This window comes from Macaca nemestrina, chromosome 3 (assembly GCF_043159975.1).
Source record: "Macaca nemestrina isolate mMacNem1 chromosome 3, mMacNem.hap1, whole genome shotgun sequence".
Taxonomy (NCBI): domain Eukaryota; kingdom Metazoa; phylum Chordata; class Mammalia; order Primates; family Cercopithecidae; genus Macaca; species Macaca nemestrina.
The window spans coordinates 120416530-120439822 of record NC_092127.1 but is presented as its reverse complement, the minus strand read 5'-3'; the positions used below and the strand labels follow the sequence as shown (position 1 = coordinate 120439822).

Below are 23293 nucleotides of genomic sequence, written 5' to 3'. Positions count from 1 at the left end.
ACTGTAGTTAATAATATATTGTATTCTTGAAAAATGCAAGAGTGGTTATAAAGCATTCTCTCCACAAAAATTACTGTGTGAGATAATGCATGTGTTAATTACCTAGAGTTAGTCATTCTACAATGTACGTATACTTCAAAACATCATGTTGTACATGGTAAATACATACAATTTTATCTGTCAATGTAAAAAAATACTACTACATTTTTTTAAAACTTAAAAAAATAAAAATTGCCATCAGAATCAGTGCTCATTGGACTCACAGTCTACTGGATCTAAACAATGAAATATTTTTGCCTACACTCTGTCCAACTCACCTTTAAGAACTACAATAATTTAACTGCAAATTCCCATCAATCTCTATTGTCTTCCAAAATCATCAGTAGTATCCCCTTCTCTCAGATCTCTTACCCATTCCAGCACTGGTACAGCCCTCTCCGTTGCTGCCCCAGGAAGCTGGTGAGGAAGGCACCTGTGAGACTGAGACTTCTTGGCCTCTACTGGTCATACGCAGCAACTGCCTGAAAAGTATAGCATCCTGGAAGCCCTACAGCCTCCTTACCTCATCCCATTAACCCTTCAGGGTCCTCCACTGCCCCAAAAGAAGACTGATATTTTGCAGAGTATGATAAACTTTGCAGAGTATGGACAGACTCTGGAAACACTGTGACATAATCTTGCTCTTCACAGTTCTGCATCCTTTTCCCATTTTCTCTCTTACATATTTCCCTCCTGTTACTCTTTCTTTTATGTTTAATTACTTCAATTTTTGCATATTTCTGTCTATGTCTTGGGCTTGCTGTTGAAGTTCCTCTCAGCACTGCTTAAAGACACAAATTCAGTTTTATCTATGAGTAGACTGAGCCTAAGGCACATTATTTCAAGCATTCCAGGAAACAAGACACCCAAATTCTACATTCCTCTATTACCAAAATTATTTTCCAAAATGTCAATAATGACTTACAATGCTTTACTTTATTCAGTAAAGATGTATTGAACCTCTACCATGCAACAGGCACAGTTCTAGGCATTGGGGATAGAACAGCAAACAAAACATTAAAATATGGGGCAAATATTTTTATTCCACAATTAGGGCTTCCTTTGAATGCAAATATTGCTGAGAGGTAACACAGATTTACATAAACATTGAATTATTCATGCATATCATCAATTTTTTTGTGAAAGTCATGCATCAGCAGGCAGACAGGGGGAACTATTTAAGGAGCAGCTCTAACCCTTTTGACTCTCCTGTGGTCAAATCACAAAAGTTATTATGACAACATAATTTTTTAGAAAGAACACGCACATTGCAGCTACAAATACAGGGGTTTAAAGATAACTCCATTTACTTGCAAACTCTGTGACCTAGAGTAAGATAACTAACTTCTCCGAATCTCTGTGTTTTCCTCTGGAGAAATAGAGGAATCAATATCAATTTATCAGGATTATAGAGCAAGATTGCATGTGTAAGCCCCTAGAGCATGATTGTGCCCAGTCAGGCCTCAGTAAACATGAGCTTCCTTGTCATTCCCAAAGCATCCTGGTTTATGGCCAGAGACCAGTGAGCTAGGGTGACTCTAATAACACCTGCACATAATGGCTGAAGTTGCTTTAATAAGGGATAGAGACTTTGACTTCACAATTAGAGGTGTTTCCATAATTAACAAAATTGCCACCCCTAGTTTGCGATCTGATTATACCTACTCCTTTTGCATGCCCAGCCTGCCCTGGCAACTCATGAGACCAAACACAGGAGGTGAGGCTCCCTCTGAGCCCTAGAAACTGTTCGGGGTATTGGTCCTTTCTTCAACGAATGAAGGCCAGGCCAAGGAGTGCATGAAGTCGAGCGTTGTCAGACCTCACACAATATAGGGAGGGAGAAAGCAGGCATTAAGGGCAAGAAGACAGACACTTACTTAGTGTTATTTCTCCCCCTTTGATGTCAGTTTGTGTCATTTTATTTACTGCCTCTAGGGAATCAATTAAAACAGTGCTAATTTATGGGTCTTAATGAACAAGGTATTATGCAAACTGTAAGCATGGCAGCCTTCTTGAATTGGAGAACATTCAAAAGCACAATCACCTGATGTGACATTCTCCCTCCCAGATTCCAAAACAGCATAGGAATAAACATTATGAATACAATTGTGTGTGTCTGTGTGTGTGCGCGCACGTGCACGTGTAGGATGCATGCTGCATGTATAACAGTCTACACTTCTTCTCACACCTACTTCTCTCCTCTCTAAGAACCCAGGCAGAATGTTTGCTAAAAAATACAAAGTTCATCTGCATAATACACAGTGGTGTTTTGCTGTACATGTCACTTCTTGGACTAACAGAGAAATGTATCCCTTAATTGTCCACTCATGTAATTGGTACTTTCGAATCCCTGCGATTAGATAGACACCATCCCAGGCTCCAGAAATGTTAAGGTGAAAAAGTACAGTCTGCTACTTTAGAATCACAGGCAGTTGGAGGAGGAAGACATCTAAATGACTGTAGCGCCTTATTATACCATAGAGGAAAGATACTCTGGGGAGTGTGGAATGGAGTAGAAGTCAGGACAAGCTTCACTGAATCACTTACAAAGAAAATATCCCCTCCCTCTCCTGTGTTGATCAGCCTGTGGTTCCCCTAGAGCCCTCCCTCCTCAGTCAGCACCGTGAAACTCTGGACTGAATTCCATTTCCTGCCTGGACAGAGAGCCCTGGCAGGATTTGTGCATGAGGACTTTTTGTCAGTGGACTCCTCTGGCCTGAAAAGAGGGAGTAATCCTCGGCTGACATGCTCATGGCCAGTGGACCTGGTCACAGCCAAGTCCCATTCACCAGGATCCAAGCCTCCTGCCTGCCACCCAAACAGTTGGCCATCTGTGGCACTCAGTTGAATTTGAAGCTGAACCTTCCAAGGGCAGGCTAAATCACAGCCACTGCCCAGATAGAAAAACGAAGCCAGCCCTACAGAGCATGACCATTTCATGATTTCAGTTGATTTTCAGCCAAGCATCCTCGTGTTTACCTGTGCTTATCTCACTGCTGTCACTGTCATAATATGCAGCTTGTAAAGCTCATCTTTACTTGCAGAGGCAATGTGGTGCTGGGTGGCTATTAGCCCAGGATCTGAAAACAGATTTCCAGGTTTGAATCCTAGTTCCACCACTTGCTTATTATGTTCCGTAAGAAAAGTCATCCACTGTGTGCTTCAGTTTGCTCATCTATGAAGTGGACATAATAATAGCTCATTCCTGATAGGCTTCAGTGTAAACGGTAGAACAATATGTATTTAGGCAGCAGCAAGGGCAGACACGGCACCCTGGAGTGTTTCCCGTCACAGTCTCAGCCAGCCCTGCCTGCTCTGCTCCTCTTTTCTGGAATTTTAGCTCTCATGGCTTCTGCTTCTCTTCCATCATCATAACTTTCACCTCCATGTTTACATCCAATGTCATCTTCTTTCTTCTCTTCTTTCTTGGTGGCATATGTGAGCTATGATGGGAAAATAAGAGGCATATTCCTCAAAATGTCAGGATTCCAAACCAAGGGACAGATTTGTATTTACAAGGTTAACCTGATGAAACCTAAGCATAGCAGACATGTTCCATGGAAATGTTTGCCAGTGGTATGGATAAAGGAGCAGTGGAAAATGCTTTTGAAATTAAAGCTTTGTCCAGCCAGTTCATATATGGGTCATAACTTCCTCTCCTTGCTGTTGGGAGTTTATAATGAAGTATAGTTTAGTACATCTCAGGACAGTTTCCTTGGCATATATGGTAATTTCTCTAGTCCACAACTTACAGTTCTGTTTACTAAGATTCTGGGTCACATCCAACTTGCGAGAACTTTGCATCCATCTCCTTGAACCCGGCCTTGGGGTGCAAAGAGACAAACTCCTGGTCATCTTACTCCTCACTCCTTACTTATCTGTCTCCTGCTCCAAACTATGTGGTGCCAGATGGCAAAACCATGCCTTATGAATATCCATATCCCCAGAACCAAGTCTAGTGCTGGCATGTAGTAGACACACCATCAGTATTTGTTTAATAAATTGATTTGAAGGTAAGGTCTTTGTTCTTGGAAGCATTTCAGTAGTCCCCACAGGCAGATGAGGATGGGCAGTTTTGTTTCTGATGAGGAACCAATAACACAATGTGCATGGTGACTGACGGCACACAAGTCAATGGCACACAGCTAGCAAATCGGGGTGGTCCTGCTGGAAGGGGAGGCTAATAATGCCAATGCTTACTGCCATCTGTTGCATTTAATCCATTTTCCCTCTCAAGACAGAACATCTTGGAGAAACTAAGGCAGCACAACATTCTTATACTTTCTTAAAGGTAAACTTTCCTCTCTGCTCATAGAAAGGGAGTTTGCGGCTGACTATGGGGATAACAGAACATGGTGCTTAGAGACAGGGAGGAGAGCCAAACTTCCTGGGTTCCAAGCTCAGTCCAGCTCTGCCAATCACTAGTTACATGACCAGGAGCAAAGTGTTTAACCTCTCTGTGTCTCAGTTTCTTGATCTTAAAAAACAAGGCTTATAATATTACCTCCCTCAAAGGAGTGTTGAGAGGTGAGAATTGAATAAAGTAACATGAGTACAGCACGTAGGGCATGCTTGGCTTGCGATGTGCTGTGTCGGTGTTTATTTAGTAACAGTATTATCCAAGTATGATGTTGGATGGAAGTCTTGTAGGATGAGAATAAGGGGAAATGCCAAGAGGGAAAACCAACTAATGAAGAATGTTCCTGTTATTTCTGGCCACCGTGGGCCAGGCCTGGCTGGGAGCAGTAATTATTGTAATTAAAAGCAAGTTTCAGTGTCTCAGAGACCCAAGTAGGATGGAGCCGCTTGTCATAGGTTTTGCCTTATGAGAAGGCAACGTTGTAATAGGCCATAAAATTGCTCTAACCTTCCGTTCCTAAGTTGTCACATGCTGCCGGATCGATGCCTCCCTGGCACCTGCTGTTGCTAGTAATTTCGGCGCGCTTTCAGCAGCACCTCTCTGCTGCTGCACCCATGCCAAGAACAGCTCAAGGGACTGATAAAGAGACCTAAGTGCTAGGGCCACACAACCCAGGTTGACAAGAGGGCAGGGGGAGGAGAGACTGGGGGCAGCAGGGAAAGGGAAGTGAGAGCGATGAAAGCAAGCAAGCCAGTGGCTGTGGGAGTGCCCCATCTTGTTTTCATATCCTTCTGACCCCAGAAAGAGAAATGACAGTGGAAAGCTTGCTAATAGCAACAGGACACAGAGCCAATCTTTTCTTTTCTCTACTTTCCAGGAGACCTAGGTGACACCACAGCCTATTTGTGTTCTCTGTGCTCCCTGGTATTTGGCCTACAGGTCTCTGCATTTTCTCTCCAACCTTTTAAAGCATAATAACTGACCAGGCCTTTCTGAAGCATGTGTTGGAGACAAAGAACACAGGAATATGTCATTTTCTATAAAGGCCAGAAAGGGTGTTGTGACCAGCGAAGTGCTAAAATGACATTTGCACTTAGGTGACAAACAAGCCCATTCCATTCCAGGTAAAGACCAGAGCTTTTTCCAGCAACAATAAAACACAAGAAAGTAAAGGCTGCCCTCGTCAGGGTGCTCTGGGAATGACAACTGCTGCTTCGGAAGGCAGCAAGTTGCACTCTGGAGGCAGACCTTGGATGAAAGATCAGGAATGAAAAGCCACATCTGCTTTCAGGTGGACGCTGCCTAAGGTCTTGTCCTTGAGCAATATTCTTCCAGGCACCAGTACATTAGGAAAGAAGCAAAGAATCAGGAAAGAGTCTTGTTTAAGCTGCCCCCTCACATAAACAAAGCCTTTGAAATATGAATTTAAATAAACTGAACTTGAGAAACAAGATTTCTAACACTACAAGAATCTGTGAATAGGTGCATTAGACTGTTACAAACTGTTAGCTGAATCCAGTGCATTTTCAGACGAGGGAGACAAGCAGCCATTCTCCACACAGCTAAAGAAGAAAAAATAAAAAAGTGGCAGTTGAGAGGCGTAAGAACACTCCTGGCTCCATCACAAGATTTGCTGCCTGAAATTGGGCAAGGTACTTGCCCGCTGTTGGACTCAATTTCTTCATCCGTAAAATGAGGTGCCTTGGCTAAAGGATGCCTGAGATTCCTTCCAGCCACGACATGCTATGATCCATGACCTTCATTTTGTACTCTCAGCCAGCAGTATAAGTGCTCCAAAAGAAATAAATGGAGCAAAGAAAAGAATAAAATAAAATAAGAATGTCACGCCAGCCCATCCGTTTTCTACAACCTACGGGCTCACCCCATTTGAGGGTCCTTGGAGTTAGGGTGAAAGGGTCTACAGTCCTGCCTCACACTTCTAATTGCTGGTGTGATTCTCTTTAATTTGACATACTGAAGTCATGGAATCTTTTTGCATTTTATTACTCAACAGATAACAGAAATGTGATTGTTAGCAGAAGACAAGCTTTTATTTTTTAAGAAAGATCCTCTACTAAAAGGGTTTAAAATCTTACAGCTCAGGGCTTAATCACAAAGTTCCCTAGAAATAAAGCTCTCAGATGAAAGCTTTTTACACACACACACACAGACACACACACAGACTCCATCTGAAATTCAGTGCTAAAAGCAATCACAATTAAACGTAGAACAAAGAGCCCTCACAATGAGCTGCAGTCAGTGACAAGCCAGCAGAATCTTTGGGGCATTTCTAATTGGGGAGGAGGAAAATCCATAACTGCAATAAGCCACTATCAATGGATAAGCTCATGAGCTACAGAAGGATGATTTAGAAGTTGTCCTTTTGAAGTCTGTTTCCTTACCTGGGCCCCACACAACGCCCTTCTCTCCCTCACACTCATCTCTAATGTGTGTGAAATACTTATTTTTAAAAAGCCAAGTTTTCTTATTTTAATCTGCCAGCCCATAATATGGTTCAGTCGACCCTAAGGCTGTTTTCTTGGCTTTTGCTCTGAGGAGTTGCCAGGAAGGAGAATTACAGCTCCAGACTACTTCTGCTTTACAAAAAAATTGAGGCAGCGGCTGGGCACAGTGGCTCACGCCTGTAATCCCAGCACTCTGGGAGCTGAGGCGGGTTGATCACCTGAGGTCAGGAGTTTAAGACCAACCTGGCCAACATGGCTAAACCCTGTCTCTACTAAAAGTACAAGTATTAGCCAGGTGTGGTGGTGGGCACCTGTAATCCCAGCTACTCAAGAGGCTAAAGCAGGAGAATCACTTGAACCTGGGAGGCAGAGGTTGCAGTGGGACGAGATTGCCCATTGCATTCCAGCCTGGGCAACAAGAGCAAAATCCCATCTTAGGAAAAAAAAAAAATTGAGGCAGCAACCTGGATTCTGGGCAATTAAGATACCAGGTCAAGTGATTTTTATGAGTCAGATCTGCCAGCTGTGTAAAACCAACATTCTCCTGCCCTTAGAAAGGCAGATGGCAGCAGGAAATATTCGACAGCAGCTTGCTCCTGGGGCCCAGCAGACCTCTCTTGCTTCCCTGCACCGGCCGGCTGCAGGAGGACCACAAGAACGGTCCCACCCAGTTCTGGAGGTGCCTTCACCAAGATGGAGCCCACTGTGAACCACAAGCTGAGCATTGTGCCACTCAGAGTGTCAGCGTGAAGCCTCTCACAACTCTTTCTCAGTTCTTCTCTTTACTCTTCTCTTGGAGACACAACAGAAAAATAAACCCCGAAAGTATAGTAATCAGAAAGATAGGGTGTTAGAGTTGCTGTTCTAGCCCCGTCGGTTCTGGATCTAACCAAATAAGGGAACACTTTAGAAGAGGTTTACTCTCTTACAGAGTACATGACACTCAACTCACCCCACACTGAAGCTGGACCCCACATTTCCCTGACTATACTAAAAATTTCACAGTATAAAAAAGATTTTCTTATGTAGTAGGACAAAGCTGTCAGAACCGAAACTGATGCTCTTTCTGTTAGGAAAAAAAAGGTAGAAGGAGGAAGGAGAGAGAAAGAGGGTGGTTTGTGTGAAGATGAGGTATTACATAGTCCAGGAAAGTTGGTGTTTGGAGGCACAGAGGTGCTTTGCTGGGGACACACAGGAGGCGGGGCCAGCACGCAGAGGTGGACAGCGACAACGCACAGGGTCTGCAAGAGCAGAGAGTAGGTAAGAATGAACACATCCAGCTCAAGATCATCAGCACCAATGCTCAGGAAGCTTGAAAAAAAAGTCACACATTCAACCTCAAAAGCTAGTTGGTGAAGGATCTGTTCAAATCTATTGACCATTTTTTACCCGGTTGTTTTTTCCTTTTTTTTTTTTTTTTTTTTTTTTTTAAGATGGAGTCTCGCTCTATCCCCAGACTGGAGTGCAGTGGTGCAATCTCAGCTCACTGCAACCTCCGCCTCCTGGGTTCAAGTGATTCTCCTGCCTCAGCCTCCCAAGTAGCTGGGACTACGGGCGCCCGCCACCACGCCTGGCTAATTTTTTGTATTTTTAGTATAGACAGGGTTTTACTGTGTTACCCAGATTGGTCTCGATCTCTTAACCTCGTGATCCGCCCACCTCGGCCTCCCAAAGTGCTGGGATTACAGGTGTGAGTCACCACTCCCATCCTCTTACTGACTTTTGAGAGTGCTATATGTATTCTACATGTAAGTCCTGGTAAGATATGTATTTCACAAATATATTTTCCCAGTCTGGTTTGTCTTTTCATTTTCTTGACAGTGTCTTTCAAAGGGTCAGAGTTCCTAAGTTTGTGGAAGTCTAATTCACCAATTTTTCTTGTTTAGGGTCCATGCTGCTTACGTCCTATCTACGAATGCTTTGTTTAACCCACCATTACAAACATGTTCTCTTGGGTTTTCTTCTCAAATTTTTACAGTTTTAGGTTTTACCTTTTGGTCTATAAAACATTTTGGGTTAATTTGTTGTATATGGTGTTAGGTATAGGTCTGGGTTCATTCTTTTAGACCAATGTCCAATGCTCTCCACAACACTTGTTGAGAAAACTATCCTTTCTTTATTGAATTACTATGGTACCTTGTAGGAAATCAATTGTCCATATATGAGTAGACTATTTCTGGACTCTCTTCTGTTCCATTAATCTACATGCCTATTTTTTCACCAGTGCCACAGATGTCTCACCATAGAAAAAATGTGAATGCCAAATAAGCACATGAAAATATGCCCAACATCATTTCTCATTAGGGAAATACAAATTAAATCCACAATGAGATTCCACTATACACCTGTTAGCATGGATAACATAAAAAATGTTGAGGCCAGGCACGGTGGCTCACGCCTATAATCCTAGCACTTTGGGAGTCTGATCACGAGGTCAGAAGATCGAGACCATCCTGGCTAACACAGTGAAACCCCATCTCTACTAAAAATACAAAAAATTAGCCAGGCGTGGTGGTGGGTGCTTGTAGTCCCAGCTACTCAGGAGGCTGAGGCAGAAGAATGGTGTGAACCTGGGAGGCGGAGCTTGCAGTGAGCTGAAATGGCCCACAGCAGTCCAGCATGGGTGACAGAGCAAGACTCTGTCTCAAACAAAAAATGTTGAAAATAAAAAGCAATGGTGAAAATGAGGAACAAGTGGAACTCTTATACATTGCTAGTACAAGTACAAAGTGGTGCAGCCGCTTTCAGAAAGAACTGGAAAGTTCTTATTAAATTAAGCATACCCTTTTTCATATGACTGACTTCTAGGTCATCAAGAGAATTTGACACATATGTACACATAAAAGCCTGTAGGTGAATTTTTAGAGCAACTTTAATCCTAATCACCAGATACTGGAAACAAGCCAAAAGTTTGTCAAATGGCAAGTGAATAAACAAACCCAAGCACATTATGCTGTACAATGGGAAACTACTTAACAATAAAAAGAAACAAAATGATCCATTCCACAACATGAATGAATCCAAAAAGCAGATTATGCCTAGTGGAAGAAACCACAATCAAAAGACTGCATATGGCATGCTTTCATTCATATGACATTAAGGAAAAGGCAAAACTATGCTGACAGGAATCAGTGGCTTCCAGGAGCTGACGGGAGTGGAGGGGATTGACTGTAAAAGAGCATGAGGGGCTTTTTGGATAATGAAAATAGTCTTTGTCCTTACTGTGGTGATCACACAACTCTATATATTTGTCAACATTCTTGGAACTGTACTCCTAAACAAGGAAATTTTATTAGATGTAAATTATACCTCAATAACTCTGACTTTAAAAAAACTGCTAGCTGGCAGACCCTCACAAGATCAGCAATTTGGTGGTGTGGAAGAAGGGGGAGCTCTCCAGCCTCAGGTACCAGCCGCTGAATTAATGTTGTTTTATGTTAATTAAATTTATTAATATAACTCTGCGATAAGAATACCTGTCTTCTAGTTCCAATATTCCCAATAGTGATGGGAGCAGGGGAGATGTGCCAACCTGGCAATATTCTGTGAAACTAATTACCTCAGGAATTTGTGTAAGAATGAACCAACACAGGTGCTACACTCAAATAACAAATTAAACACACCCGCCCTCAGAGAGATTTTGCAATATACCCGCAAGAGTTTGTTGCTTTTTGTGAACCTCATGCATAAAACAGGGTTTATGGTTATTTTGCGGTTTTGCCACCTCTATCCAATATGGGCATTGGAGGGCGTGCTGGTGACTGCATTTCTCTTTACTGAGTCTTCCTCTGTTTCCTTTGATCCGCCAGCCAGTGGCTGCTGTCCATGGTCCCTGAGTGGCAACTCACAGGTGTCTCCTGGGCAAATTTGATAACGCATAGGAGATCCAGTCAGTCCAAGGCAATGGATCCCATCAAAACAGTCACACAAGCAACACAAACCTGGGGCTACTTATTCTACACTGCAGGCCCCAGAACAAGAATCACAGGCTCTGAATCTTTGCATTTGGCCCCAGTCACAGAGATACCAGCATCTCCCAAGTCCAGGCAGTGTCAGATGAAGTGGGTTGTGCTGGCCTTCTTTCTAAATCCCCCCGGACAAAGAGTTTTTTATTTTGTTTTGTTTTGTTTTCTGAGACGGAGTCTTGCTCTGTTACCGAGGCTGGAGTGCAATGGCATGATCTCAGCTCACTGCAACATCCGCCGCCCGGATTCAAGTGATTGTCTTGCCTCAGCCTCCTGAGTAGCTGGGATTACAGGTGCATGCCATCACGTCCGGCTAATTTTTGTATTTTTAGTAGAGATGAGGTTTCATCATGTTGGTCAGCCTGGTCTCAAACCCCTGACCTCCTGATCCACCCTCCTCAGCCTCCCAAAGTGCTGGTATTACAGGCATGAGACACCACGCCCAGCCAAAGAGTTGTTTTTAAATGACAAGCCATTTGAGTCCCTCTATTCCTCAGCCCCAACCATTCTTTCTAATTTTATTTCCTGACCACCCCTCCCCTACCCCACCTTATACCCATCCTACACTCCAGGTACATCAGACTGTTGGGCTGACTATAAGCCCAAAGGGCACTGATTCATTTATATTCCTTTGTCCATATTTCTTCAGCTCAAATGCCCTTCCTGTGAAAAATCTCCCCCTATGTAAATCATAGTCTTTCTTCAAGGCCCAGCTCAAAGGTCTCCTCCTCTGTGAAGGCCTCCTGACTTCCTCAATCAGAATTATTCTCCATGACTTCTGTTTCCTCAGGGTGCTCCCCTCCATCCCTCATGGCCTCTGGCTCTCAGTGCCTATCAAGGGCCCACACTTAATGGGGCACTGTCAACATTTGTCAAGTTAGACTGTACTCGTCTCTATCACGAGACATCCCTTGCTTAAACACTCCCTTGAATATTTCCAAATAAAATAATGTCTTGTATCTGGCTCTTTTTCAGATTACTATTGTTTCTGCGTGAAAATTTCCACTCTTGTATTGAGGCTATGAACATAGACTCCAAAATAAAAAGCAAAGGAAACTCAATCAATCCAAATATTAAGTCTTATTGAGCAATAAAATAATTGCCTTGTTAAATTCAACTGCTTTTTGAAGAAAGCTATATTCAGTCACATTGATCTGGGTGTAGACATAGACTAATGTTCCCATTAGGTATTCCAAGGCATGTTTTTTCATCTTTAATCCATCACATCAATTTTGAGATTATTTCTTACAGAGTATTTCTATGTTTCCTGGAAAACCAACAGGATATGAAAATGTTAAGAGACTTTTTATCAGAGAAAATGTACTGCCTTTATTTTGTCTATAATCTTGTCTTTCTGTGAACTTCCACCTGCTGGTTAGAGAAAAATAAATTAACTAAATGTCTAACCTGGTTTAACTTTAGCTTGATCCAATAATTTAAACAGCCGCTTTAGGGAATACCCAGTCTCTCTTGAATAAAATGCTCTTTCGAACAGCCTTCCTCTTACCCTGCTTCTCTCACGATGATGGCAGTGAGTGTGGGGGGGGGAGGGGGAAGGGGGCTTAGGTGTCCCGCAGCTGCAACATCAGACCTGTTGGTTTTTGACTAGGCATCCCCATTAAGAGGAAACCAGAGACCCTCAGTGTGCCAGCTAGATTCTCTTCTTCTCCAACCAACTGCTCTCCCTTCTTAACTATGTGGGCCTATCCCATGATGGTTAGTGTTGGCCCCTCCCAGAATCTCAAAACAAAAACCCATTATCTTCACAGGATATCTTATATGTCTTCCTACTCCCTACCCTCAGGCAAAAAAGAGAACAGGAAAAATACACACTGACCACCTCACTTCTTTCTCTCTTCTGTCCTACGTCTTCCCACTCTTTTTTGGAACAGAAAGCTCAACTGAAGCGCTAAACCAGCACCCATCTTTAGCCCCCTCCCCAGCTGACTGTGCCTTTACTAAATGATTCTTTATCCTGTCAATATATAAGCCATGTTGTGATCTTGTGAAAATTCTCTGATGAAAAATATTATTCTTTCAATTCTCTAATTAAAAGCAGCTCTTCCTTTTAAATAAAACTATGCCTGCCTTGTTTTATTTGCCATTGGTTCAGGCTGATGGTAGGCAAACACCTCTGTTGTGTCTCCTGAATATGAATGCATCATGCCACAATGGAATTTCAATGCCTAGTGACAAGCTGTCAATTTTCCTAAGAGAAGCATCAGAGTTATACGGATGCTTTGTCAAAAGGCATTTAGTCAAATGCACATCTGACCTTTCCTCTTCTGTCTATCACAAATTCAACCATAACCATTCCCAGTCTGTGGTTTCCCACATCACCTGGCTTCACCTGAGCTCAATTCTTCTCTGCCTTCACCTTTACCCTCAGCACTATAGTACTTGTAGCGCTAGCTTTTTAAAAATTCCTCTACTATAATTCTTTTTTCTCAAAAAAATGGAAATTTGCTTACACAACTTTGAGACCATCTTCAACATCAATGCAGTTTCCAAACTCAGAAGCTCATCTCATCCTTCCCCTCTTTATTCCTCTGTGTCACTTCTTACACCAGCCAGGAAGACCTTCTCCAGGACCATCTGCTCTCCTGGAACCTGGGAGCCCCTTTTATACACAATTTTGCAACTCAAAAAGGGGACTCCCACCTGGCCTCAACTTTCTTAGGTCTTAGTATCAGAACCTCTGGCTACTGCAGTCTCTATTCAAATGCAATTCTTGAAATGAATTCATACTTTTTTCTCTCAGCTGTAAAATTTTTACCTGGCTTGTTCATCTCTGACACGTGCACAGGGACTGCTCCTTGGACTAAAAGTCAAGAAATCTGGAAACCTCTGACTCCAACACAAATAAGCCACGTGACCTTGAAGGTGTCATCTCACTCTTCTGAACCTCAGAAGACTCATCTATAAATTAAGAAGGTTTGAAGTAAGTGATGGCAGAACTCATTTCTACTCTAATACCATTTGTTTCAATAAATTTCTATCCTTTTTAAACACGACTCTTTGTTTTCAATTGAGGCAAACAGTAGTGAGAACTTTCCTCTCCTCTTTGTACACCTGCTGTACCACCAAATTAGGATGAATTAAAAGCAAAGCTTCTAACAATACAGGTTGCTTTCTTTCCTTTCCAAATTTTAATTGGCTCTTTAACAGGTGTGCTTTAACCTGCTCTCCACTCCAACATTTTAAATAATAATATTTTTCATCACATTAGCCAGAGTGTGCCAGCATTATTAAAAATAAAGCAATCACATTTAACAGAGGTAAATGAACACAAGAAGCTACTTTTGTCCAGAGTGTTCAATTATATTAGGGCAGTATGTACATCTATATATCAGCCAAGAACACACATTTTTTCTTACATCTTTTATTTACTTCCCACACCTATTTCGTAATTTTAACACTGGCCATTCTAGCTCTCAGAATGTTTTTCAAAATTCCTAATTTGCTCATTCATTGCATTGTTTTCTGAAACCTCTTTCAGTCTTTTCAGGTGTTTGGTTTTATTTTTGTCTCATTATTGTTGCTGGTTTTCCTTTGTCTCTATAATACGCCTACTCTGTGGTCACTTTATTTGGGTTTATTTCAGAGCCTGTCTCTGAAGATTTTGAAATCAAATGAGAAAAGATCCTTCGCATTACTTGTCATTATTTCAAAAGAACTATGTCCATCTGAATAAAATTAAATATTTTATACAAGATAGTGAAAGTATGGAATAATTCTAATTTTCTTACACAGGTACTGCATATATATGTTGATTACTTGCTAATGTGTATCTTCAGGGATGGGAGAAAGGTTAGTATGAAAATGTTTTGCTACCTTCACAGAAGGTCTGCACTCTGGTTGGATCAAACAATTGGTTAATTCAACAAAGTTGCCAAAAAATAGCAATCAATTCAGTGAAAAGAAAATCAATCACAGAGGTAGTTTGGTTGCTTTGTAGACAAAACAGTCAGAAGAGTGATTGAATTTTTCACTTTTCAATGAGTTGTTTTGGCCTTGTGTGGATGCAGCCATTAACTCATTAATCACCCAGAACTCCTCAGTGGCTGAGAGAGGGAAATCATTACTTTCCAAGTATAGATCGCATATTAACAATATGCAAAAGGCCTGCCAGGGTGAATGTGCTCAATGACCCCATTTGAGAAAAATGAGTTTCACAAATATTTTATAGCATCTGGAGGTAAACTGTACCTGATTTATCATTTCACTTTCCAATTGTGAAACTCTATGTCTGCTAGTGTAAGTTTGCAGAGAATTTAATATACATAAAATATATTCATTTAATCCTTAAATTAGAGTGAATTTTAATTCATAGAGTACTACAAAAATAATTCTTGCAACATATTGGGCTTCCCCACATTGATTTTATGCAATATCAAAATGGAGGAGTTTTGCACACATCACAATTAGCTCCCACCCGTGCAGTATACATATATGCCATTCTGATAAATATGTATATTTTCCCATATGGTGTTGAATGTTAGCGTCTAATTTACCTCTTAATTTTTAATTAATTTTAAATTACATTCTAAATGAAGCCGACAGGAGTCTAATTTGCATGCTTATTTGCATATCTGTAAACACACTGTTTGCATTGTTTATCTAGTCCCTGTCCCCATGACATACAGAGGTTTTTCTCACCCCGTGTGGCGAATTGAGACTGCCAAAGCATCAAGGTGCCCTCTAAGACTTGCAGACACTATTCTAATCTAGAACAGATGATGCTGGCTCTCTTTTCTCCACAATGGCCACAGAGGATTCTGAAAGGCCAAGGTCAATGATAGCAGTTAAGCCCTCTGCTTTCTCAGAGGAATAGCAGTATCTGTGATTCATCTTTAGAAAATAAAACTATATACTTTTTGAACACTGTGGATTTTTTTAAATGTACAATGCCCTAAATGACTGAAATAATAACACCAAATCAGAAAAACAAAGTCACGTTATATTATCTTCTGGACTGATAGCTTCCTAACCCAGTCAGAAGAAGGCAGCACAGAACAAAAGCATTTTCCTCTGCAACAAGCAATGGATTATTTTCCTTGTCTGAGTAGGCTATCCTCTGGCAGCACTAATGGCAGCTGTGGCCTGTTGGTACCTTGCCTTTTGACAACAACATACCATACGTGCAACTTCAGTCAATCAATATACAAGCCACCTCAAAGACCCTTTGGAGACTGACAAGCAGTTCAGGATTCAAGGAGATTTGATGTATTTTTGTACACGAATCTCACCAGCAGACAGGACTACAGGACTACTTTTCTCCCGAAAAGTACTGTGATTCCCCTCTTTGTTCATAGCTTCAATAAGCAAAGATATTGTGGAAAATGATTTTGTTTTGCTATAAGGCAAGTACTATACTGCGTGTTAATAGGAGTTTGCTGATCCTGTTTGAGGTCATACCTATCCGATTTCTAATTCCAACTTTTCTGTGACCTTGGGCACCTTCCTTAATCTCACCGAAGCTTTACCATCTCTATTATTGACTAAAATCTTAGAAATGATTATCTTTTGAGGTTGTAATAAAGACTAAGCAAAACGGAAATCTCCTGGAACATTTTTCTGTATTTTTCTTTCCTCTCCAGTGGAAATAGATACCAAGTCCCAAGCCTGGCAGATGTTAAATGTGGTATCTCATGGCACATAAAGAGAACAGACTAGACCTGGGGGAATTGTATGCTGCTGTCTTGATCTTTACTCCAATAGTACCACCTGCTTTCTTGTTGTAAAAAACTTCCATGGCTGCCCTATCAAAAGTAGACTTTCCCTTTCAGCTCTTTGTTTTCAAAACCAAGCCAGCCCTCAGTGGACCAAAAGTAATATTAAATGTGTCAAAGTGATGGTCTTTACAGCTGGATTGTCGTCATACAACCAATCAATCAACCACAAGAACAATAACACTTTCCCTACAAAGAGCAGAAAAAATATTCTTCCTTCCAAAATAGCCAGGAAACATGTACATCAAACACTGACTGGTGCACAATTTGTTGTACCTGGTCATTCCGTACACAAGAGCCTACCTGATACCTCTCGGAGGGGATGTAACTCCAAACTCACTCACTCCACTCCACTTTCAAGGATTTGAATCAACCAGCAAGAATGAATGCAGTTATATATAAAAATGTAAATAGGTCAAAGAAATCACAGCAAAGATAAAAGAAAGGTACGTGAGACCAAATGGAAAATCAGCTCACTGAAACATATGTGAAGAGATTGCACATAGTTATAAAAATAGGAATCTTAATGTGGTTCTGAGTTTCTATGCATCCAAAAAGTATTATTTAATCTATTACAGGAGACACATTCTCCATAAAATAAAATAATACCTGTTTCCCAAGAAAGCAATGCTTCCAGGCACTAAACTCTTAGAGACATGTCTCCTGCTGACACCCATAAAGGGAAATCTATGAGTCTGAAACTATTTACCTACAAACTTATCCCATAACTCTGTGCTTTTTAAATAGATAAAAGACTCAAAATTAATCTTTCGGTCCTCTCTGCTCCTACATGTTTTGCTCTCTATAATGGAAGCTTTACAGAGTGACCTACTTCAGGCAAAGGGTCACATCTTGGCGTACTCTAGAGTTGCTGTGTACAGCTGTGCAGCCTGTGCACTGCATTTAACTAGACTATGGTGAGTGATGCCCCTCTGGGGCTTAGCAATGCAGTTTGCAGCATGCCACATAGTATCTTCCTTGTAGAAAGCATTCAGTCAATATTTGCTTTATTACGTAAACATACCTCTGCAGTAAACACAGGGGTTATGCATGTCTGTCCCTGCCTGGATGTGAATTCTAGCTCTGCCACTTGCCAACTGTGTGACCTTGGAAAAGTTACCTAACCTTTTGGCACATGTATTTCTCATCTATAAAACGAAGATAGTAAAAGTGCACACCTAATAGGATTAAGTACTTTATGTATGTAAAGAGCTCAGAACAGTGCCTGGCACAAAGATTCTGCATTAGTATTATTCCGGTTTATTCTGGTGTAGAAAATATACAGGTGGATTTCTATTTTAGTGTTCTTAATGGGCTATTCAAATAATTGTGCTCCTTCTTAAAAGTACCTTTTAGATAGGAATGTTGCAATGGTACAATGCATTAAGGAAGTCTACAATTCCAAGAGAATACAATAAGGAAGAGGAAGGAGATTAGCCCTTTTGATCACCTATGGTATGCCAGGCACTGAGCAAACACTTCATGTATGTGGTCTTATTCAGTCCTCACAACTATCTGATAAGGTAGAAGTATTATGTGTGCCCTAAAACAAGCTTAACCAGTCTGTGAGTGCAAATTGTGTTACATCCTCAGTAAGCATCCCGCCATCATCAGTTAATACAGAACCCAGCCCTGACAAAATCTCTCCATCTTTGCCTCTGGGTCTCCAAGGCTATCTCCATGCCTCTCAGAGGGGTTGTAACTCCAAACTCACTCACTCCACTCCACTTCCAAAGATTTGAATCAACCAGCAAGAATGAATGCAGTTATATATAAAAATGTAAATAAATCGAAGAAATCACAGCAAACATAAAAGAAAGGTACATGAGACCAAATGGAAAATCAGCTCACTGAAACATATACCAAGAGATTGCACATGTACAAAGCCCATTGGTCAGATGCCTCTTGCATCTGCCAGATATCACTGTCCCTTCTGCTAGGCATGGATCCTGAAGAGACAGCTGCCAGATCTGCTGGCAGCTTCTGTATCTGCCCAGTATTGCCACCTTTGCTGGGCACTAGACTTTCATTGCGTGCTGCCACATAGGCTGGGCATCATCACTGTTGGCAGTCTCCCTTGCATTTCCTCCTGGCCTCTAGTTGCTCTTCAGCTACTGTGCTGCTCCCCCTGCATTTTGCATTATTGAAGTACTAGTAGAGATTGTAGGAGGAAAGTCACTCTCTCCACTTGGGGCACTTGTACCTTTCCAACAGGTCATCAAAACAGGAATGCTTGTGCCTTGGTGTCTCTCATTTCTTAAGAAAACATCAGGACAGGAGCTGTGGCTCACTCTTGTAATCCCAGCACTTCGGGAGGCTGAAGTGGGCAAATCACAAGGTCAGGAGTTTGAGACCAGCCAGGCCAACATGGTGAAACCCCTTCTGTACTAAAAAAAATACAAAAATTAGCCAGACATGGTGGCACGTGCCTGTAGTCCCAGCTACTCGGGAGGCTGAGGCAAGAGAACAGCTTGAACTGGGGAGGCAGAGGTTGCAGTGAGCTGAGGTCATGCCACTGCACTCCAGCCTGAGCAACACAGTGAGACTCCATCTCGAAAAAAAGAAAGAAAGAAAAAGAAAAAAAAAAACCATCAATTTGGCCGGGTGCAGTGGCTCATGCCTGTAATCCCAGCACTTTGGGAGGCCAAGGCAAGTGGATCACCTGAGGTCAGGAGTTTGAGATCAGCCTGGCCAACCTTGAGATCAGGTTTCAACAACAGGTGAAACCCTGTCTCTACTAAAAAATACAAAAAAAAAAAAAATTAGCCAGGCGTGGTGGTGGGCACCTGTAATCCCAGCTACTTGGGAGGCTGAAGCAAAAGAATCGCTTGAACTTGGGAGGCGAAGATTGTAGTGAGCCAAGGTTTCACCATTGCACTCCAGTCTGGGCAATAAGAGAGAAACTCAGTCTCAAAAAATAAACAAATAAATAAATAAATAAATTTGGATTTGTTTTACATTCAATCTTCTCTATATCCAGAACCCAGATGAAACGAGGGCGATGTCAGGGATATATCTGAAGCTTTACACTGCCCAAAACTTCCTTCTGGACCCCAGGGGCTTGCCACTAGACCAGCCTACAAGCTATTGTAGAGTTTGAAAGATTTTTTGAGAGTGACATAGTTGCTTTACTAATTTTTTAAAAAGAGCTTTTTTCTGATATATCTGTGTCTAGAGTCAAGATAGAAAATATGCGGATATATGCTACATTTATCTAATGTCACTATATCCCATGTTGTAAACATTAATAACAACTTCAGAGTCAGGGGGAAATGTAAGGAGAGTGTGATAGAGACAGAGCCTAGAATAATAGAAAAAGTAACAATTCTGAGACCAAATAGATGTGGGTTTTATCCCAGCTCCATGTACCTTCCAGTCAATTACTTCACCTTAACTTTCTTATTTATAAAATTGAAATGATAATAGCACACTTGGAAATTCAAGAAATAGAGTTATTGTGCATGAAATGCCTGGTGTATCGTATGTGCTCAATAAATGATCATTCTTTTTTTTTCATTATCATCACTTTGTAATTTTCTTTGGATATGGACTTTGGGGGCTCTAAATCATGAAAAGTGACAGGCAGCTGAAAGAACAGTGCTGCTCCATAATTATTTATTGAATGTCTCCTGTATTTAACTTTGCATTAGCTCAGAGGGATACAATGGAGAACAAGAGCAACAAAGCTCCCACTCTTAGAGCCTACACTGTAGGTGAGAAGATATAAAATACATAAACGAGTAATAGTATTATAAATGCCATTAGTACTCTGAAATGAGTGTACAAAACATGGTAGGAATAAATAATGTGCAATCTATGAAGAGTTTTATGGGGAGAAGAGTGAAATGATATAATTTATATTTCTAACAGATCACAGAGACAGTTTGTGGAAAATGGAAAGTTGCAAGTGTGAAAGTGAGCAAGCGAAAGTCATTCTCTGCTGCAGGAGAGCGACATAAGCTGGCCTTGCTTGACTTCAAAATAGTTTTCAGTGCAATCAATTCACCATTTCCGTGTGGAGAAGGTCTGTTGTTCAGACTCATTGGAGGCTAAAAAAGGTTCTTTATGGTGAGAGCTGGTAAGTCAGTGAAACGGCTCCCAACTCGAAGTTGGATCATGGGCTATTGCAGCAGAAGACTCCAAAAGTCACAGATGAAAGAAGGTTGCGCCAAATTTAGAATAAAGAGATTTAGAAGGCTGCTGGTCGGCTTGAGGCACAGATTTCAGATGGCACAGGAGGAGATAGCAAGCAGTGTTGGACAGGTCTTCATGTAAGGAAGGAGCCAGGACCTGCTCTTACCAGAAAGCTGAGCTCTGCCATTTGATTTCTTTTAGTGCCATGTAAGTCTCTCCATCCCCGAGGTAATTTGATACAGTCTGAGAAGGCTCCTGCTCTCTATGAGCTGGGCTTTTGCAAGAGATGCTGCAGAGAGAAAACCTATGTTAGACCTGTGTACATGTTTATGTCTGTGTGTGTATATATACATACATACATATATATGACCATTTTAATTTATTTAATTTATAAATCATTTTGCTATAACACAAATATCTTGCAAAAAATGTTATAGTCTACGAGTTCCTACAAAATCACAAGCAAGAACTAGAGACATGTACTTGACATAATGTGAAATCTTGTGCTCTGTGCTTCTGCAGGAAGAGATGAGGTGATTCTTCAGACGCTGATCAAAATTCCCTGCCTCTCTCAGGGTCGCTGAGCCTCGGAATGGCAGGAGCACTGCGCCATCTGGTGGGCAGATGCACTGCATCAACGTTCATTAGCAGAGGCTTTTTACACACACACACACACACACACACACACACACACATGCTTTTCAAGGAAGACTCAAGAACAAATGCAGAAGCTGAGCTGACAACTACAAAATATCATCAATTAAAGCTATTCTTTGGTAAGTTTCACAACAGATTAATTTATAAATGAAAAGGATTGAAATGTGGTACCACTGTAAATCTTTAATTTTTCAGTAGGATATATATTATCTGTTAATGGGTGTGTACCCTGTGCCAGGTAGGTGCTAGTCTATGTACTTTACACGTGTTAACATATGTCATCCTCACAGCAATCCTATAAGATAGGTACTATTTCCATCCCATTTTACAGGTGAGGAAACTGAAACAGAGAGGTTCAGTACCTTGCCCAAAATTGCACAAGCTGGTATGTGGCAGAGCAAGAATATAACAATGTTCTTGAGCTCTTAGGCACTAGGCTAGGCTGCTTCTCCGATATACACAATGTAGCACAGTGAGATTGGGTGTCATTAAGACAGAGGTCAGAAAACAGGATTTTGAAAAGCGTGTTCCGAAAGCATAAGATTCTGTTTTCAAATTGCTTCCCCAAGCAAAAGAATACAAAACTCTGAGCTTCCTATAAGGCAGAACCTTTATAAAAAGCAAGTTTTTGAAAACTGCTTTACAAAAAAAAGTACACTTTTTAGAATCACCAAATTTGGAACTAAAGAGCAAGATCCCTTGATGATCATAATTGTGGTAGTTAATTGTATGTGTTGACTTACTGGGCCATGAAATTCTCAGATACTTGGTCAAACATTATTCTAAGTGTGTCCATAAGAGTGTTTCTGGATGAAATTAATGTTTGAATTGAGAGACTGAGTGAAGCAGATGGCATTCCTAAATGTGGCAGGCCTCGTCCAATAGGTCAAAAAACTGAGTAGGACCCAGAGACTCACCCTTGCTTGAGTAAGAACAAGAGGAAACTCCCTCTTCCTGACTGCTTTGAGATGGGACATCAGTCTTTTCCTGCCTTCAGACTCAAACTGAAATATTGACTCTTCTTCGGTCTCCAGCTTGCCAACTGCGTATCTTCGGACATTCTATTGGCTCTGTTTCTCTAGAAAATCCTTACTAATGTGATGCTCATTGTGTCATCATCACATTGCCATCATCATTGTGGTCACCCTCAACATCATCATCATCATCTTCTCTACCTCACACTGAGTGTCCCCCCTTGCAGGTACAGTGTTCGGTGCTCTGAGACTGTGTGTGTAAAAGTGCTTATTTCACAGATGAGTAAACCGAGGCTCAGTGAATTTGGAACATGTACCCAACACCTCACCAACAGTCAGTGGTACAAGTGAGACCATGGTTATGAACAACCCAGGGCATTTTTCTCTATGCCAAGTGGCATCTCCCACTAGATGGAACAGTCATCAACAACAAACATTTGGAAGGATGATGGCATGTTTTCCATCTTCAGATATCTTATTAACTCTAATTTTCTCCAAAAGTGCTTTCTCATTCCTTTGAAAGCCATTATTTTCCTTCTTTTCCGGGGTGACATGTCATTTTAGCTTGGTTACTTTTGAGGCAATTTAATCTGATTTTGGTAGGAACCAGTTATTCTTCTTACATCTGGTCATTCAGCAACTAACAGGCATTTTCCACAACTGCAGATACAAAAGAGACAAGAAAAAGTACAGCTCACCTTACATACCCTGATTCATCTGAGCTGGGCATGATTCAGCTACTCATGATATTGAATTTGGGAAATATGTGTGTCTTCAGACTTTTTCCCCTCTCTGTATGGGACAGGACTGGAAATTCAAGCAACAGAGGGATGAACTTATACACAAGACTGCTGCAGCCTGCATAAAAATGTACAAGTAGACCTGGCTGCCAAGGACAAGAGAGGGTGGGGCATCAGTCCAGCACATGCTCCCATGACAACTTCCAAAGGAAAAATAGATTATAATT

At 41.3% G+C, this 23293-nt stretch overlaps 1 long non-coding RNA gene across 2 annotated transcripts in view; it reads right to left on the bottom strand.

The window, feature by feature from the left end:
* The window catches only part of LOC105463572 (uncharacterized), a 38427-nt gene extending 16011 nt beyond the window's left edge, over positions 1-22416 (bottom strand). Inside the window, exons 1-4 of one of the 2 annotated variants that reach the window (XR_003013923.2) lie at positions 22270-22416; positions 21179-21308; positions 20862-20984; positions 13606-13748 (exon numbers count right to left, since the gene is read on the bottom strand). This is a non-coding gene — a long non-coding RNA (uncharacterized lncRNA). Of the gene's footprint in view, positions 1-13605; positions 13749-20316; positions 20985-21178; positions 21309-22269 lie in introns of those variants that run through there. The other variant, XR_011620577.1, reaches the window with a different exon arrangement.
* Between the last annotated feature and the right edge of the window lie 877 nt (positions 22417-23293).